This window comes from Neovison vison, chromosome 1 (assembly GCF_020171115.1).
Source record: "Neovison vison isolate M4711 chromosome 1, ASM_NN_V1, whole genome shotgun sequence".
Lineage (NCBI taxonomy): Eukaryota > Metazoa > Chordata > Mammalia > Carnivora > Mustelidae > Neogale > Neogale vison.
Window position 1 is genome coordinate 199,436,723 of NC_058091.1, and position 19,985 is coordinate 199,456,707.

The 19,985-nt window shown below is 36.4% G+C and overlaps 1 protein-coding gene and 1 pseudogene across 2 annotated transcripts in view; one reads left to right on the top strand and one right to left on the bottom strand.

Annotated features, from left to right (window-relative positions):
- FAM172A (family with sequence similarity 172 member A) overlaps nt 1-19,985 on the top strand; it is a 434,833-nt gene that overhangs the window by 406,444 nt on the left and 8,404 nt on the right. The window lies entirely within an intron of this gene.
- On the bottom strand, nt 5,222-6,412 carry LOC122917557 (annotated as a pseudogene).

Sequence of the window (19,985 nt, forward strand, 5' to 3'; positions counted from 1 at the left end):
TAATGAGCTATATAATCTATCTCCATAGATTTTTTTTTTTTTTACTTGTTCTTAAACTTCACGTAAATGCCATTTAGAGCATGTACTTTTTTGTGTTTGGCTTCTTTTACCTGAGATTCATCCAGATTGATATTTATATCACTAGGTCATTCATTTTAATTACTAAGTAGTATCCATTTTATGCATATATCACAATTTTTACATCCTCCTGTTGATGGACATCTGGGCTGTGTCTAATTTTTTACTATTATAAATAAAGCTTTTTTTAAAGATTTTATTTATTTTGACAGAGAGAGAGATCACAAGTAGGCAGAGAAGCAGGCAGAGAGAGAGGGGGAAGTAGGCTCCCTGCTGAGCAGGGAGCCTGATGTGGGGCTCGATCCCAGGACCCTGAGATCATGACCTGAGCCGAAGGCAGAGGCTTAACCCACTGAGCCACCGAGGCACCCCTATGAATAAAGCTTCTATGAACATTTTCTTAAATGAATTTTTGTAGTCATTAGTTTTCTTATCTGTTGGCTCAATAGCTAATAATACGAGTGCTAAGTCATGATGTAGATATATATATATATTTTACTAAAATCTACCAAACATTTTTACCAAAGTGACTATACCATTTTGTAATCCTATGAGAGCTCTAGTTGAGTTGCGGCACATCCTCACCAACATTTGTGTTGTAGCTTTTCGAATTTTAGTTTGAGTTGGAATAACTAACCCATTTAAATTTCGTGTAGCTATTAATATCATTATTTATGTATCCCCTATTTGTCCAGGTTTTCTTGTTCTTTTATTTTTTTTATTTTAATTGCTCTAAAAGTCATTTTAGTATGCCTTTTTGTGTTATTTTTAATAGTTGCTCTAGGGATTAAGTGTTGATCTGTGCATCCTTACCGTAGTCTACTTAGAATTAATATTGTACATTTTCATATAAAACGTAAGGCGCTTAAAACATTGTAATTCCATTTATCCTTCTCTCCTTTTATTGTTGTTGTCATGTATTTTATTTTATTTTAAAGTTTAATTATTTAATTAATCTCTACACCCAACATGGGGCTCAAACTCACGACCTTGAGATCAGGAGTCACATGCCCCTGTTGGCATATATTTTAAATCCATGTACCCTAAAACCATAAAATACATTGTTATAATTTTTTCATTAAAGATTCTACTGTAATAATAAATAAATAAATAAGATTTTATTGTATATTTTTTAATTAATGGAAGAAAAAATGGTCTTTGTTTTTGCCCTTACGTTTACCATTTCCATTACTGGGCATATGTTGTAGATTAAAGTTTTATCTGGTATTCTTTCCCTCTAGCCTACAGAACTTCCTCTGGGATGTATATCTTCTAGTGCAGGTCTGCTGACCACAAATTCTCCCTTTTATCACTTACCTAAAAATGTCTTTATTTCACCTTTTTTTTTACATTTTAATTCCAGCGTAATTAACATTATTTCACTTTAATTTTTTAATAGTTGTGAAAGGTTTATTTTTTTAATTTTTTTACTATGTTCAGTTAGCCACTGTATAATAGTACATCATTGGTTTTTGATGTAGTGTTCAATAATTCATGAGTTGCAATTAACACCCAGTGCTCATCACAACATGTGCCTCCTCAATACTCATCACCCAGCTACCCTATAGTCCCCTTCTCTCTGAAACCCTCAGATTGTTTCCCCAGATTCCTAGTCCCTCACTGTTCGTCTCCCTCTGATTTCTCCCACTTCAGTTTTCCCCTCCCTTCCTCTATGCCTTCCTCCATGCTATTCCTTATGTTCCACAAATGAGTGAAACCATATTATAATTGTGTTTCTCTGCCTGATCACTTTAATTTTTAAGACTTTTTTTCCTGTTTGGAAATAGAGTTCTGGGTTGATGAGGTTTTTTTTTTTTTTTTCTTTCAGTTTTTTAAAGTTGTCATTTCATTGTCTTCGGACTTCCCTTGTTAGTGATGAGAAATCAACAGTCCTCTGTATCATTATTCTGCTATAGCAGAATAGCAGAATAATGATACAGAGGACTGTTGATTTCTCATCACTAACAAGGGAAGTCCGAAGACAATGAAATGACAACTTTCTATATATATATATATAGTGTGTTTTTTACTGCTGCTCCTTGCAAGATTTTTTTTTTTATCTTTGAGTAGTAGTCGTCTTATTATGATGTGTCTATGTGCTTTTAATTCTGTATATCCTATTCAGCATTTGGTGGACTTCTTTGATTCATAAATTAATGTTTTCCACCTAATTTGGGATTCATGGATATTATTAATTCAAATGTTTTTTCTTCCCTATTCCCTTTTTCTTCTCCTCTGGGACTCCAATTGCACAAAAATTAAGTGGCTTTCTGTTGTCTCACAGGTCACCCAGGCTTTGTTTCTTCCTTTTTTTTTTTAAACCATCTTTTTTCTTTCTGATCTTTGGCTTGGATGATTCCTGTTGATGAGTTTTCAAGTTCACTGAAGCTTTCTTCAGTTGGGTATTAGTCCATCCAGTGAATTTTCCTTTCAGATATTATATGTTACAGTTCTAGTATTTTTACTTGGCTTTTTTCCTAAGTTTTTGATTTGTTTGCTAAAATATCTTTCACTGATTAGAGCCATTTCTTTACGTTCTTGAACATATTTACAATAGTTGCTTTAAAGTTTTGGTTTGCTAATTCCAAAGTCTGGGTCATCTTTAAGTCCATTTCCATTGTTCTGTCCCACAACCCCCACCCCTTCACTTTGGATCAAAGTTTGTGCTTTTTTTTTCCTTGCGTATCTAGTAAGTTTTTATTATATGGACATTATGGTGTGAGTTGTTGGGTTTTTAGATTCCGTCAATGACTGAATTTCTTCAGATGTGATTTTGTACTTTCTTATGGTGAGTTTTCCCCTTAGTTTTAGGGTAAACCCTTAGACCTAGCACATTATCTTTACTCTTTCTGGGTTTCACAGTGGAAAGACCAAGTGTTAATCCAGCTTCTCTAATCTGACAAGACTCAAACTCTAAACTTTCTCTTTCGTGGTGTGCAACAGCTTAAATCTCTGTTCGTCTTATTCAACTTCAGTTGCAGTCTTCTCCCTGCACATACAGTTCAGAATTCATCTGAAAAACTGAAAGTTATTTGTACACAGATTTTGAACTTCCCTCTCTGGTTGACTCCTTCTTTTTACCTCCCAGGAATTTACATTCCTGGTTTCTAGCTGTTCTGGTATCCCCAACTCCATCTCTGGACACTTCAAGCCAATAACTGCAGCCTTTTGCTTGGATTTTTTTTTTTTAATTTCTTTTTAGCGTAACAGTATTCATTGTTTTTGCACCACACCCAGTGCTCCATGCAATACGTGCCCTCTGTAATACCCACCACCTTGTTCCCCCAATCTCCCACCCCCCGCCCCTTCAAGACCCTCAGGTTGTTCTTCGGAGTCCATATTCTCTCATGTTCACCTCCTCTTCCAATTTCCCTCAGCTCCCTTCTCCTCTCCATCTCCCCATGTCCTCCATGCTATTTGTTATGCTCCACAAATAAGTGAAACCGTATATAAGTGACTGCCCTCTACCTTACAGAAAGAATTTTTTTGGGTGAAGAGCTACCCAACTATTTGAAAGGTTTAATCTCCTTCAGTTTCTATCTGCTTTAGGTTGATCTTCAGTGCCATCAAATAGCTGTATGTTGGCATTTGTCCAGAGTTTATCATTGTTATGGTTAACCGATTACTAGAATACGAACCCTCAGTATGATACCTCTTAATGTATTTGTGTTGAAATATGGTTAATTTTTATATTCTTTAAGTAATACATTTTATAGACCAACAAATATGTATGTTTATATATAGAAAAAAATGTCTGAAATAATATATTCCAGTTTGTTATTTTGTTATTTCTGGTTAGTAGGATTGCTGGTAATTTCTGTTTTGTTGTTGTTGTTGTTTTATTTTGTTTTACTTATTTGTGTTTTCTACTTTTTCCTACGACAAACATTGGTTAAACAGTAAAATCCTTTTTTTGCTCTCCTAGGCAAATAGTTTATTTATCATTACTCTTTATAATATTTATTATGATTCTTTGTAATCTTTGATACATTTATTATTACAATTTCACTAGATTAAGTGTGTGAAATCCTAGCAGTGTATCTATACGGCAAACATTTCTTTTTCTAGGCTTTTAGGGATACAGAAATTGGGACAAATCAAAGTCAAATGGCTTATCTAGAATTTCATGCATATTGATAGAGTAGCCAGAAATAGATCTTAAATTTTAAGTCCCTCAGTTCAGCTGTGTAAACTCTTTCTAGGACATTAGCAACAATGTATGCAGTTAATTCCATATTTTCTAATGCATATGAAAGAAAATCGTCATAGTTGACTATAAGCCTCAAACATTTTAGAAACTTGACTTAGTCACTGATTTCAGTCTCCTCTCCATCAAATAAATATTTTACTAGATTTCCTAGCTAATAGAATACTTGACTGAATTTTTAATTTTTAATTCAGATAACCTTCCAAAAGCTAAGAAGAAAATCCCAGGAAGGCATGCCTTGAAATAGGAATTTTCTTCTTTCTGAATTGCAAGCTTCTTTATAAAATGGAATCACATGGATATTTGATATCCAAATGGATATTTGTTACAAACTGGTAGATAAGCAGGAATATTTTAATCATATTCTTGTGTTTTTTTGCAGATAATTGACTAAAAATACCAGACGTTAGTAATGGAATTAGTGTTGTCATTCTAAAGTTTCAAATTAAAACCAAATGAAACTGTCTTTTTAAACATCTGTAAAAATGGATGGAAATAAAAGGAAATAATTATTAAACCTTCATAGTTTTCATTCAATGATCCTGGACTAGATTCTGTACTAGACAGTAAAAGTGCCGTATGGACAACTGGCAAAATTGGCAAACAAATGGTAGAGTAAAAAAGTATCCTATAAATGTAAAATCTGAATGTGATAACTGTAGTTGCGTAGGAAAATTTCATTGTTGGTAGGAAATACATACTAAAAGGCATGTTATCAGCATGCCTCTCAAATAGTTCAGAAAAAAATTATATTTGTGTATATGCATGTGTATGTATGTATACAAAGTGGAAGAGTAAATAATGAAAACAAATATGATAGATATTTTTAAAAATGAAAATCTGAGTTAAAGGTATTTAGGAGCCAGTCTTATTATTTTTGTGACTTTTTTGTGACTCTGAAGTTATTTTTAAAGCAAAGTTTATTTTTTTTTTGTATTTAAAAATAACATTTATTAACTTAGGTTGTACCACATACTGATTTAGTCAAACCAAGAAACTTACACAAAAATCCAAGTAAAATCCTTAAGACTCCATTCAGCCTGTATTTGATATTCTGGATAGGACAGGAAACTGTCTTTTGCTTAAAAACAAAAGAGCAAAATTGCTTCAATTCCATTTTGTAGGAATGCAGACCTGTGGGGAGCCAAGGCCGTGCCAACCAGGCACTGTGCCTGACCTAAAGAATTTGTTGCCCATGTCACCAGCCAGTCTGAGCTCAGCCCCAGTGCTGGCTTCTTCGTTATTAAGGCAACAGTCTTAGGATCCTCGTTATAAAAGTTAAACAAAATTCTAAAGCTCTCATATCTTCATTGAGGTGGCATGTGTACTGTTGGTTTACAATCCAAGGTAGTCCAGAAGCTGATATCATTCTGCTGTAGCCTTTTGTGCTTTGGCAGCATTTTCCAAAATTTTCCTTTTCTATTCTTCATAATCCTGTGTCAGATCTTCATCTTTTTGCAGTTTATGTGAGCTTTCTACTACATTCTCTGTTTCCTTTGCTAGAGGTTCAGCCATTGTTTTCTTTTTCTTCTGTGGTGGAGTAGCTGAATCTCCAGCCTCTCTATCAGCCTGCTGTCCAATCTTCTCTAATTGTTTACATAGTCGATCAAATATGGCTTTTTTTACACCAGATGTGGCTACCATTTTATTTTTATCCACCTTTAGCTTTAGAATCTTGCATGCTGAAAGTAATGCAGCAGTGGTGAAAAGTGGCCTGGATAAGTCGAGATCCAACTGCTGTGTTTGTGGAAGACTGGATTCATAGCTTTGCAGTATCTTTGAAGCCATGTTCACTGCTTCTGTACAGCTAAACTGTACAGCTAGGTCTCTTATTCCAATATTTGATTTCAGGCCCAATAACACTCAAAAGATTTAAGACAGCTCTGATACATCTTCTTGTTCAAACCAGAAAGTTTAATTAAATGATCTCTGTCCAAGGGGCACTTCATACAGGAAGCTGCAAGGTCCAGACACATGACTGCATTGCTGGTTTCTGTGGTATGTGCAGACAGGCCATTACAGTTCACCTGGGACAGTCGCAAGTACTCCTCAGCTCAACACATCTGGCTCCGCGATACCCAAGCGTGCAGCTAGACGCCGGATCAGCCCCGACTCCATAGCGCGGAGAACTACCGCAAAGTTTATTTTTAAATTTAATACTTCTGGGTTCATTTTCTTAGCATACATACAGATCAGTGCTTTTCATTTCTCAATCAAAAACATCAGAATCATATCACTAAACATAATTTATCACTAAATTTTATGATACTTTTAATAAAAGAAAATTTGGAACTTGAACTGCTAACCAAAAGAATATCTTCATGTTTGAATTTACTTGCAAAATAGTGATGGTCTTAGGAACGTAGAAATAGAGAAAAAATACTGATGAATAGAACAATTTTTATCAAGAACAACATAGTTACAAATGAATTTTATTTCCAAAGTTGTTTTAAATGATAATTGTTCATAAAAATATCCACTCAAGTTGTGTATGTTTTCTACCATATGTAACACTGTAATTAAGCATCTGTCAACATTTCTAGCGGTTTTAAATTTGTATAGTCTTGCTCTGGGGCCTAAAACTTCACTACTTAAATGGTTTAACCAGAGACTTCATTAAAAAGCAAGAATTTTTTTCTTTCTTTTTGATAGGTTACTGAATAATACAAGCATGACTGTCACTATATAGATTAAGAAATATGAAGATTATTTTTTCCCCTTGTGAAAATCTAAAATAGTTTTAATCCCCAAGTTTTAATTTGCCTTGTGAGATTAGTCCAGTCACTTTTAGTGTAATTTTTCAATTTGGGGAGTTTATAGTTTTCCAGAAATGCATCCATTTCATCTAGGTTGCATAACTTATTGGCATATAACTGGTGATAATAACTTCTGATGATTGTTTCTACTTCCTTGGTGTTAGTTGTGATCTCTCCCTTTTCATTCATAATTTTATTAATTTGAACTTTCTCTCTTTTCTTTTGGATTAATGTGGCCAATGGTTTATTGATCTTATTGATTCTTTCAAAAAACCAGCTTCTAGTTTCATTGATATGTTAAGTCCAGAATTATGAATATTAATACTCACTTTTAATGAAGTTCTTTTTTCTAGAACTGCTTTCTTTATAACTTTAATTTTAAGATACTTTTCTGAATAAGTTAGGTATTTCTCTGTGGTCATAAAACTTGAACTGTTCTATTTAGGTCCAGTGTAAATCTGAAATAAAGCACAAAGTATTATCAGTTATAAAGTCAATACAGTGTTTTGAACTGCTGATGTAAAATACAAGTTTAAAATTGAAGCAAAAATCAGTCCCAAAATTTCAAAAAATGTTCTCTAATAATTGTAGATACTACATGTCAGTATCATGTGGATTGTATCATCCCAGATTCTTAACATTTTCACTATTTTACCTTTCAAGATGAGAATCTAAATTTTTACAATTCAGCATATTTCACTGAGGCCATACTGCCCTTCATCCTTTTGGCTGCTCTTTCATGTGAGGAAGAGATATGAGTTATATAAAAGTGAAAATGTTGCTTTCTGTTACAAGATTTCTTTTACAACATTCTGAAAATCTTGTAACTCTACAACAAGCTTATTGCACTATGTAGGAAAAAAAATTATTCTTGTTAAAAATACTGCTCTGGAGTGGTTGCACAAAAACCTCGTGTTTAGGAAATGACCTATTGATTGGCTGTCTAAAGTTAGAAGTACTGACCTTGAGGCTTTTTCTCCAATAGGTTTGCATTTATGGTTTATGAAAGATTGCTATCCATAGTCATCTGAGAGCAAATGCTCGTCTTCCCTCAGTCAAGATACATTCAGGGTGCTTTTTTAGCAAAAAAGATAATGATACGGATATAAAGAAAGAACAGATACACAGATTTTTTAAACATACTGGGCTAACCTATGACATTAGTAGTTATTTCTCTACTGAATTAGCTGTTTCCATAGCATATCACTGTGGCATGGGTCATCATTTTATTTGGTGACATGGCTCCTATGTTAACTTCTCTGTTTAACACCCACCTTTAAAAATCTAACCAGGAAAACTGGGCCTAGGGTGCCTGGGCGGCTCAGTCGTTAAGCGTCTGCCATGGCTCAGGTCATGATTCCAAGGTCCTGGAATTGAGCCCAGAATCAGGCTCCCTGCTCAGCAGGAAGTCTGCTTCTCCCTCTCCCACTCCCCCGCCCACTCAAATAAATAAATAAAATCTTTAAAAAGAAAAAGAAAACTGGGTCTTATAGCAAGTTTTCATCTGGCTTTAAAAGAGAAAATTCATAATGAGTACTGTTTTTCTGAAAATAAATAAATTGGAAAAAAAAAGATAAAATTCATGAGGCAATGAGGAAAGGAGAAGAATGTTGATGGAAATTAAATAGAAAAATGCATTAAATGTTTGCATTCTTTTTTGCCTGTGGTATACTGGTTACCTACTGGTAAGAAGATGCTTCCAGTTTGGGCTATTCTCTTGCTGAAGCTTCCACATATTCTAGTGTTATTCCCCTCTGGTCAACAGAGGGTAATTGTGAACGTTCCTGAACCCTTTACAGGATCCAGTCTGTACTGTGATATGTAGAGAATATTTATCCTATAAAACTAGGTGAATCATTTAGCATTCAAACCCATTCTTTGATCTAGTTGAGCTTACCAGCTCAGGAAAAGAGTATGAAAATGGAAAAAAGAATCTTGAACCAAAATGTCTTCTTAAAGTCTGCATTGGCATACCAGCAATACTCTCCTTTTCCCACTTAACCTACTGAAACGAGAAGTAACGCCGTAGGGCTCATTACTTTAAGAATAAAGTAAGGGGGGCGGCTGGGTGGCTCAGTGGGTTAAAGCCTCTGCCTTCGGCTCAGGTCATGATCCCAGGGTCCTGGGATCGAGTCCCGCATCGGGCTCTCTGCTCAGCAGGGAGTCTGCTTCCCTCTCTCTCTCCCTGCCTGCCTCTCTGTCTACTTGTGATCTCTGTCAAATAAACAAATAAAATCTTTAAAAAAAAAAAAAAAAAAGAATAAAGTAAGGGATCAGCTACCTTAAACTGGAACCAAGTATTGGCTTATACCCTAGTTACCCTGTGTTGTAGACCTTAATAGTCTGGCATTTGGACTTCACTCTTTCAGTGGATATTTATGCAGAGGCTTTTAGGTGTCAGACATGGCCCTAGACAATAGGAATAAAGGGCGGGGTGCCTGGGTGGCTCAGTGGGTTAAGCCGCTGCCTTCGGCTCAGGTTGTGATCTCAGGGTCCTGGGATCGAGCCCCACATCGGGCTCTCTGCTCAGCAGGGAGCCTGCTTCCTCCTATCTCTCTCTGCCTGCCTCTCTGCGTGCTTGCGATCTCAGTCTATCAAATAAATAAATAAAATCTTTAAAAAAAAAATAGGAATAAAGAGTGAACAAAACGAAGTCCCTGCCTTTGTAGAGCTTATGTTCTTATTTACTGGCACTGTGACCTTTCGCAAGCACCGTAACCTCTTCAGACTGCAGTTTTTCACCAGCACAATGGCAGCACCATCTGCTTTGCAAAAATTATTCCCAGGTTTACATGAACTAGTGTGATAAGGTGCTTAGTCCGGTGCCGAGTCCGGTGCCAGGAACACAGGAAACAGTTAATTTTAATTTTTACTTTTTTAAAAAAAAGATTTATTTATGTATTTGAGCGAGAGAGAGAGAGAGAACAAGAGAGAGGGAGAGAGAATCTGAAACAGACTCCGTGCTGAGCTCAGAGACGGAGGTGGGTCTTGATTCCACAACCAGGAGATCATGACCTGAGCCAAAACTGAGAGTCAGATGCTTAACTGACTGTGCCACCCAGGCACTCCTTAACTTTTGTTTCTTAATTATATAATAGTTACTAGGAATACATATTACAACCATACTACAACTTTAAACCTCCTAGCTTAAAAATGAATTTTTAAAATCCTCCACATTCTGTGGGCTATTTTTTTTTAAGTACTAGGTCCAGCATGGGGCTTGAACTCATGACCCAGAGACAAAGAGTTGCATGTTCCACTGACTGAGCCAGCCAGGGCACCCCTCTGTGGGTTATTTATTAGTAATGATATGTAGCTACAGTCATACCTAAGCTGAAAGTTTTACAGATGTGCTCTCCCATATAGGACCTTTATATTTACTTATTATTCAGTTAAAATGAAGTGAGGGGTTTTTTTTTTGTTTTGGTTTGGTTTTTTTTTTTTTTTTTTGAGCAAATCTTGGCCTTTTCTCCCCCACAGGTACTCCCTTAGCCCCTATTTCTTGTAGAGGAAATATCTGTTCGGGCACCTAACCTCGTTGGACTTCATAACCTCTGGGATAGCTATAAAAGCATATTGATGACCCCAAAATAGCAAACATAATGTCGTCCAAGTTCTAGTAAGGAAATTAAAGTATTACCAGACAGCGTGAGGGCACTTCAAGACTTGGAGGTTGAAGGTAACAACCTCAGACTTTCTGTTGCTCAAATCTTACTGGGCAAAAATATAGATAATACAATTATCAAAAAAATAATGGAGTTGTATAAAGGAGATACAGTCCATCCATTCCTTTAGATGGGATTAATTTTTCTCTTGAACAAGCCAGACTATTACAGACTATCAGGTCACCTGAAACACATTATTTGCATGTCCTCTGGGTGATTTCTCCCAAGTTGCTCTGTAGTGTTGTAGCATAAGTCTTGCACTAAGGACATAAGTGTAAAGACAGCTATTCTTCATACCTGGTTTGCTTTTACCACCTAGGTACAGTGCATCGTCATCTGCTGTATAACCTTCTTTGTATTGGTTAATAGGAAGTTCAGTCAAATTTTGGTCGTCGTCCATCAGTTGTACACGTCTTTGTACTAATCAGCCTCATGTATTCATCTCGCCTTCTCCCTGCCTTTATCCTGTTTTTCTAACTCCTTTTACTCTTCATTCCTTTGTCTTCTCTTCTGCTATAACCTATATATACAAGTCATCTCAGACGCTTTTTTCAATAACAGATATGGATAAGTAACTATTAAACAAGCAAAAGTAACTCTGCTACTATTTTCTTACATAATGACACTATTAAAATTTTTCACTATTAAATCACTATAAAGGCATATAACTTTTAACCTCTCTTTTCACAATTTGTAAATGTATTTTTCTAGTATATGGGTTATAGCATTCTTTATTAATGGGACTCCTAACGCACTTTTTTGTCTTGATAATGTAGGTTTTCCTTCATTTGCAACTTCTTTTAAAAAGGGAAGTTTTCCTCTCTTCATTTTTCTACTAATGGATATAAATTATTGACCCAGAAGCTCTGAAATCTGACTAACTAAAGACATCTTATTTTCAATAATCAGCATCTTTCTTTTTTACCGTGTGAATTAATCCTCCACCTTTGTTAACCTTGCAAGTGGATCCACGGGCTTTTTCATCAGTATGACTTTTTAAATTTTGTCTGTGGAATAGAAGTAAAATAATAGATTCTCTCCACATATCAATGATACCCAAAGGATACATTTGATATTCTTTGAGAAATAATGCCTAGCCATTGCTACTTTAACAAGATCCAAGTAATAATTCTCACCCTGATTTTAAAATACTTGGGGGAGGGGGAGCCTGGGCGACTCAGTCAGTTAAGCACCCAACTCTTGATTTTGGCTCAGGACACGATCTCAGGATCCCAGTGTTGAGCCCACTCACTGTGGATGGAGTCTGCTTAGGATTCTCTCTTCTGCTCTCTCTGCCCCTCCCCCAGCTCAGACTCTATATATAAAATAAATAAATAAAATATTTAAGTAAGTAAATATTGGGAGGGGGGGAGCCTGGGTGGCTCAGACAGTTAAGCATCTGCCTTCAGCTCAGGTCATGATCCCAGATCCTGGGATCAAGCCCCACATCAGGTTCCCAGCTCAGTGGGAAGCCTGCTTCTCCCTCTCCCACTCACCCTGCTTGTGTTCGCTCTCTTGCTGTGTCTTGCTCTGTCAAATAAATAAATAAAATCTAAAAAAAAAAAAGTAAATATGGGCGAAAGGACTTTCAATTATAATTAAATTTATAATGTTACTTAGAGCCAATATACAAAACAAAGAAGTGGGAATATTATGTACTTGTCAAATTCTGTAACACATGTAAAATATATTCTCCATCCATTACAGCATCTCACACCTCAGTTAAAAGTATCTACAAACCTAGGGGCTCCTGGGTGCCTCATTCAGTCAAGTATCCAATTCTTGATTTTGGCTCAGATCATGATCTCAGGGTCCTGCTTCACTGGGCATGGAGCCTGCTAAGATTCTCTCTGTCCCCTTGCCCCTCCTCTCTCTCTCTCTTTCTCTCTCTGAAAGAAAGAAAGAAAGAAAGAAAGAAAGAAAGAAAGAAAGAAATGAAGAGAAAAGAAAAGAAAGAGGGGAGAGAAAAGAAAAGAAAACAAAAGAGAACGTTTTTACAAACCCAGAAGTAAATTTAATTCCTGAGAAGCTCCATGAGCAATAATAAAAGATTTCAGCCTCAAAGTCTTCTGGACAGTTGCACAAAAATCTATATGGAAAGCCCAGTTAGAGTTTTAAATGTTTTTAGGATAAAGTTCAGTATAAGTACAGTAAGGATTATAATTATAAATAATCTTCATAACTCTTTCTAGTAATCATTAAGCCATATCTTGTTCTATTCAGTCTTTATTGTAAATCAGTCCCTAGTGGAACCTATTTTAAGTGCTCATGAATTTTCCCTATCCTGATTATCTGAAATACAATGTGGTATTTAGTAATCAGTCTTGTCTAATATGTTTCCATGTCATTTTCTAAACTAGTCCATAATAGGAATTTACTATGCTTATTTATTTGTGAATATATATATTTAACTAAAATCGGTGCATCTTTATCTTAATAGAAGATGTCATTCTTTATGTATTAATCCTGTTGTGTCAAGAAGTTCGGGATCCTCTAAAGATTCCTCCCATGTGCAAGGCAGTGGCATCCTGGGATTTTTTTTCCTTAGATACTCAGAGAGGAAATCTTTGGAGAAGAGAACTAGTAAGGAAATTAAGGTATTACCAGACAGCGTGAGGGCAACTCTAGACTTGGAGGTTGTTGAAGGTAACAAAAATAGTCTATTTCTACATTACTAACTAAGATGAAAAGAAATCACATTGTTAGGAACATAAATGACACTCTAGAAGCTGTGAGTGTCTGTTTTAAGGTAAGAGAAAGCTTTCATGACCAACAGTCAGTAACTAGATGACATGACCTGACAGAGCTAGGTCTTTTTTAAGTCTAACATCAAGAAATCAATGAAAATAGAAAATGTCATTTCATGCCAGCTTTATATTATTAATAATAATTTGCCTTATGTGATATTTTACTCATCTCAGTAGTTAGTGGTATAAATATATTTGAGGCTATTTTAAAAGTTTTCCTTAATTTATAACTGGAGGAAATAAAAGCTATAAGAATAAGAAAAGAATGAAGTTTTTCACATATGTTATGATCATTTATATAGAATATTCAAAATCTATAGATAAATCTTTTGGATGAAATGTGTAACTTAGCAAGGTTGCTGGATACAAAATCATTATACAAAAGTCAATTGTATTTCTATATGCCAACAACAAGTATTTAAAGGTCTATTTATAGTAGTATCACCAAATATGCAGTACTAAAAAGTAAAGCTAAGAAATATATCATGTTTGAAGATTCAGTCACTCAGCATAGTAAAGATGTTATTTCTCTCCAGATTGGTGTACAGGCTTAACATAATTCCTGTCAAAATCCCAGCAAGATTTTTTTGTAGATATAAACTTCTAGAATCCCCAAGACCACTGTCACTTCTGACACCAGTCGCAACTTGGTGTCCCTAAGACTACCTTCAGGTTTGATCATTTGCCAGAAATACAGAACTCACTGAAAGCTGTTCTACTCACAGTGAGTCTAGTATAGCAGAAGGAAGGTACATATTAAAATCAGACGAGGAAGAGACATGTAAGGCACAGTGTAGGAAAGTTCCAAGGATGAGTTCCCAGTGGGCCTCTTCAAGTCAAGTCACAAACAGTGCTGTCTTCTTTTAGCAACAGTATGTGAGAAGACACACAGAGTATTGCAGATCAGGGAAGCTCACCTAAGCCTTGGTGTCCAAGTTTTTCCTGGTACTCGGTTACATTGACATGGTTGACCATCTGGTGGTACAATGACTCTGGAAAATAGTGGGCAGTTTCTTTAAAAACTGAACTTGTAACTAATATATAGCATGTGCACTCTTGAGCATTTATCCCAGAAAAATGAATATTATTGCACATAAAAATTTGTCCATGAATGTTTATAGAAGCTTTATTCATAATAACCCCAAAACTGGAAACAACCCAGAATAGTTAAACAAACTGTATTACATCCATACCATGGAATACTACTCAGCAATATAAAGGAACAATTTCTTGATACAAAACAATCTGGCTAAATCTCCAAAGAACTAACATGAGTGAAAAAGCCAATCCCAAAATATTATATACTGTATAATTCCATGTATATAACTTCCTTGAAGTGACAAAATTATAGAAATGGAGAACAGATTAGTGAGGGAGGGGCCGGCAGAGAAGTGACCAGGGCTGTAAAAGACTAGAAAAAAACTAGACCACTCTCATATTATATTATGGTGTTATAAGATACTACTATTGACGAAAAGTATAAAAGGGGCACTGAATGAATCTGTTATTTCTTACAAGTGTTTATGAATCTAATTATCTCAAAATTATCTCAAAATAAAAAGCATACTTAATAGTTTAATTAATCTAAAAATGAGTTCAAATTCTCTATGGAGAAAATGATAAAGCCTCATTAAGAAGCATAAAAAATGATCTAAATAAGTGGCAAAATATATAATGGTCATTGATTGAAAGACTCAGTATTGTAAATATATCAGTTCTCCCCAAATTGGACTATACGCTTTAGTATAATTCCAAATATTTTAAGTGACTTGGACAATCTATAATGATTACTTTACTGTGTCCTCTTTCCTCTCTGCTTTCTTCCTCCTTCTGTTGGCTGCAAAACAAACGTATCTGCTTTTGAAAGACTGACAAAACAATATAAAGGATGGCGTGGTTACAAAAGTTCATATAGTAGTTTATCTATGTATTCTGAATACCACTAGCACTTTGCTTTCCAAATTCACAAGTTTTTACTGCCCTGATCTTCTGTATGACTCCTTTTCTCTAATTTTAAAGTGGGAATTATTGTTAAAATAGTGCAAAAACCACAGAAAAGGCTTATGATTTTATGCTTTATTTTATTTTAATAGCATTTAATAAGGATCAGTTTTCTGGTGAATTCTGTTTCAGGCAGTTGTTTATATAACAAACATCTATTAGTCCTCAACCATGATTTCTGGGATAAAATGTTTTGAAGCATTACCCACCACCACCAAAGAATATGGAGATAAAGCAAGGTATTTTTCATACATGAAATAACTAAACAGAACAAATAGATGACAGTACAGTATACACTATATAAAAATACCAAAACATAAAGGGAGTAGCTGCTATGGGGTAAAGCTAACCAAAGACAGCTTATTAGAGGAATAAATATTGAACTGGATCTTAAAGCAATCAGACATACATCTTCTGAAATATTTTACTATTTCAGTGTCCTATTAATTTGTAAATACTGACTGTATATGTGCAAAATGTCTGTGTGCCTTTGGCCTGTTACAACCTCTCTTAACTTTAGATTTCTTACCTATGAGATAAAACTGTTGGATAAAATTTTATCCAGAGTCCTTTCCACGTCTTTACTTTTATATTTGGTATGTTTCTATCTGCATCTAAATTTAGATCAAGCCAACTACATCTTGGGAATACAAGCTCTCAAATAATTACAGTTAAAATTTTCTAAGAGTTCTCAGTTCTGACACTTATCTAAACCCCTTTTTGATGCTGGCAAATTGTATTTACTAGATAAGCACAACATTTTAGCTAAAGAGATCTGGAAGATACTTGAGTATTTGTCAGTGCTTATCAACTAGTCGCTAATGGACTGTGGATCATCACCTCATCAGTTTTTTGAAGAGAGCAAGAAAAACATTGTAACTTCCTTCAGCTTTTAGTTATAGAGTGTCCAACTGTCATTATATTCCAATTTTAAAGGAATTTCTTTCTTAACTCCAAAAGCTAACATATACTTCAACATAAGGTATATTTATCAATCTGCATTAAAAATGAGTAAAGTTTGACCGCAGCCTCTTCAGAACTTTACAATGATAATTTCTTCTCTGGCTGAACTTCAGAATCACAGATGTCCAGTCCGTGAGATTCTGAAAAGTTTTTTAAAATGTTAATTGAAAAATAATGAATACTGTTTTTCTGAAAATAAATAAATTGAAAAAAATATATCCCAAAGCAAAAAAAAAAAAAATGTTAAATGAGCAGGGCCTGGGAGGATAGGGGATACTTAGAGAAGAATTGGGAAATAAACTGAGAAAAGAAGCCTGGAGCCAGATAATAGAAAACTTTAAGGAATTTCTACTTGATTTAATAGGTTATGGAAACTGTTGGATATTTTTGAACAGAGAAAGAGGCATATGACACAAATGATACTTTAGAGTTTTTCATCTGGTAGCAAGTCTGGTACAAAATAAAGGAGAGGTTGAAGGCAATGAAATGAGTTAGGAGAAAGTTTCAAAAACCTAAATGATGGGTCATTAAATCTAGAGTGATAATAGAGGGATTAGAAAGGGAGAGGAGATTGGAAAAACTTTGCTGTCAGGATTTGGTAACTGGATCAGAAGATCACAAACAAGGGAGGAGGAAAAATGAAAGATGGCTGAGAGGCTTTGAGCTGGAGTAGTTAAGAGAATGTTGTGTCCATTCATAGAAATGAAGAACTCAGTGGAAATGCCTGCATGGAGAGTAAGCCCAGCATTTTCCTCTGGACTGCTTGCAGAAATACAATGCTGTGACAGCATATTCTCCCTCCCAGTACCTTCCCACCACACACACCAGTGCTTCTAAGGGCTGAGAAAGCAGAGGTATCAGCATAAATCACAAGGGCAAAATTGTTAGGGAAATGCTCCGTTTTGTATTCAGTTCTTGGAAATATTATTTTATTAGTCTCTTTCAACTCTTACTGCATATTACTATTACTATGTCATTAATTTATTTATGTGAACTAGCAGTAAAGGGATTTTATACTCCGAAGTGTGTAGAAGAGTGTGCCCCGGAGAATACTCTAGAGGTGGGTGGAGTCGATAAATGCAATCAGGATGAATGTAGTCCTTCATTCGAACTCCCCATAATCCATTCACCATTCACTTATCACCCTGTATTTTTTTTTATAACACAAGTCAGATTTCATTCTCCTCTGCTCAAAACTCTGCAAACAGCCCCTTCACTGCACTTGGAATAAAATCCAAACCTTTCACTATGGCCTTCGATACCTCCTGTGGGTTGGGAGCTGCCCAAGTGGTCTTCTACCACTTCCTCCTGACCCACAGTGCTCCAGCACTCTAGTGTTTCAGTTCCTCAACTGTGAGAAGCCCTTTCCTCCTCAGAACCCCTGCTCCTGCTCCCGCTCCTCCAGAACTCTCTCGGCCGCTGCACTCTGGCCCCAGACCTTTGTCTGCCTTGCCATTCAGGTCTCAAGTCAGAAGTCTTCACCCCTTCTAAATTGATGACTATCTCCCCTCATCCCACCTCATATGCCTTCCTCTTTCTCTTCACATCCCCTTGTGGTGTTTTCTGCACAGTGTTCTGACTCTCAGAAATGGTCATGTTCACTGGTTTACTTGTTTATTATCTACCGTCTGCACTATCATGAATTCTGTAAGAGTGGGGCATTTCGACATCATGTCCACCACTGCGTCCTCAGCCCCAAGAAATAGTCCCTGACAAACAATAAATACATGTATGAATGTATAAATTAATCAGTCACAGAATCTCTGGAAAAACTGTCTGTCCACAAAATATATTATTTAGGGATGCCTGGGTGGGCTCAGCGGGTTAAAGCCTCTGCCTTCAGCTCAGGTCATGATCCCAGGGTGCTGGGATTGAGCCCCGCATCGGGCTCTCTGCTTAGCAGAGAGCCTGCCTCCTCCTCTCTCTCTCTCTCTCTCTCTGCCTACTTGTGATCTCTGTCTGCCAAATAAATAAATAAAATCTTTAAAAATGCATATTATTTAGAGTAGACTCCATGATTGAGAGAGGAGGACCACAAAAGAATATTTCAACTAGTAAATGGTATGGTTTGGTTTGGTTTGGTTTGGTTTGGTTTGACTTTGAAATAAGGGAATTATTTTGTAGTTCATTCCCTTTCTCCCTCACTTCCTCCACTCTCCCTAGCTCCTCCCCTTCCCCCGATACATGCAGAGTGAAACTAGCAGCTGTAAGTCATAGGTATCTTCTAGTAACAGACAGAAAAGCCAGGAGAAAGGGAAGCCTGACAAGATACCTGTCAGGTGGTACCAGCCCTGTTTGGCAGAGCGTTGTTTTAAAATGGAGTCCAGGGGTGGCTCAATGGGTTAAAGCCTCTGCCTTCCACTCAGGTCATAATCTCAGGGTCCTGGGATCGAGCCCTGAGCCCTGCATCGGGCTCTCTGCTCTGCGGGGAGCCTGCTTCCCTTCCTCTCTCTCTGCCTGCCTCTTTGCCTGCTTGTGATCTGTCTGCCAAATATATAAATAAAACCTTTTAAAAAATAAAATAAAATAAAATGGAGTCCAGAAAATAGATAGAGAAAGAGAGAAAGAAAGAAAGAAAGAAAAGAAAAGGAAGGAAGGAGTCCAGTAAAGCTCTTCGCTGATGATTGTGTTAGGAATAATAGAATTAGGAACCTGTACTTAACAGAAATAACTATATTTTTGGTTCTGTGCATTCCTTTGTTCAGGGCTCTATTCTCTTACAGTCCCTTAGTAAAGTTACTTTGGAAAATGACAAAGGGAAACTGGTAAAAGGGAGCATTTGCCACACCTAGTCTCAAATTTTAAAAGGAAACAGTATCCCTGGAGGTCAGGCCTTATGGCAATAGTAGGAGTAGTACATGGGACAAGAATTAAAACCAAAGAAAGCACTTCTACACCAGCTATCTGGGTTTGATAGGCAACTGAAGCAATAAAAATATATTTATTCATTTTTTATTGGTTAGGCAGTGGATTAGAAATAGAGGTCTTCTAGGTGTAATGCCAGAGAACCACAGCTACTGCAGGCTGTCTGCTCTGCCTAAGAGTAAGTCGGCTGCCCAGAGTTGTTTCCTGGGTCTTAAGATGTCCTGTGCCATACCCACCCCGCACTTCACCCTCCACCCCACCTCCAGCTCCTCTTCCAAAGATGAGAGATCTAGAAAAGAAGCTGAAGGAAAGGACAGGATGCCCAGAAGCTGCAAGTGACTCCAAAGTTTCTACCACTGAGTTTCTGTCTTTGTTTCAGCCTGTCTCTTATTTCTGGTTAAGCTTGACAACTTGCCTTCAGGCCTCAACAATTTCAGCTTTAACCAGTATTGCATTTTCTATACAATGGAAAGAGATTTGCCTATTTCTTACACAATTTAACAAGACAATGCAACATGTTTAGTAAGCTACTCTGTCTTTCCGTCACACAGTCACAGTGAACAGTCCACCCCACTCCATTTACCATCCCCCAGCAGTGGCTGAGTCTCACACTTCCGGTTTCTAACTTGGGAGAGTCTCCATTAGGAGCCCTTCTCTGTCCAAATATTGGTAAGTTGTCGGGGGGAGGGGTGGTTAATGATGT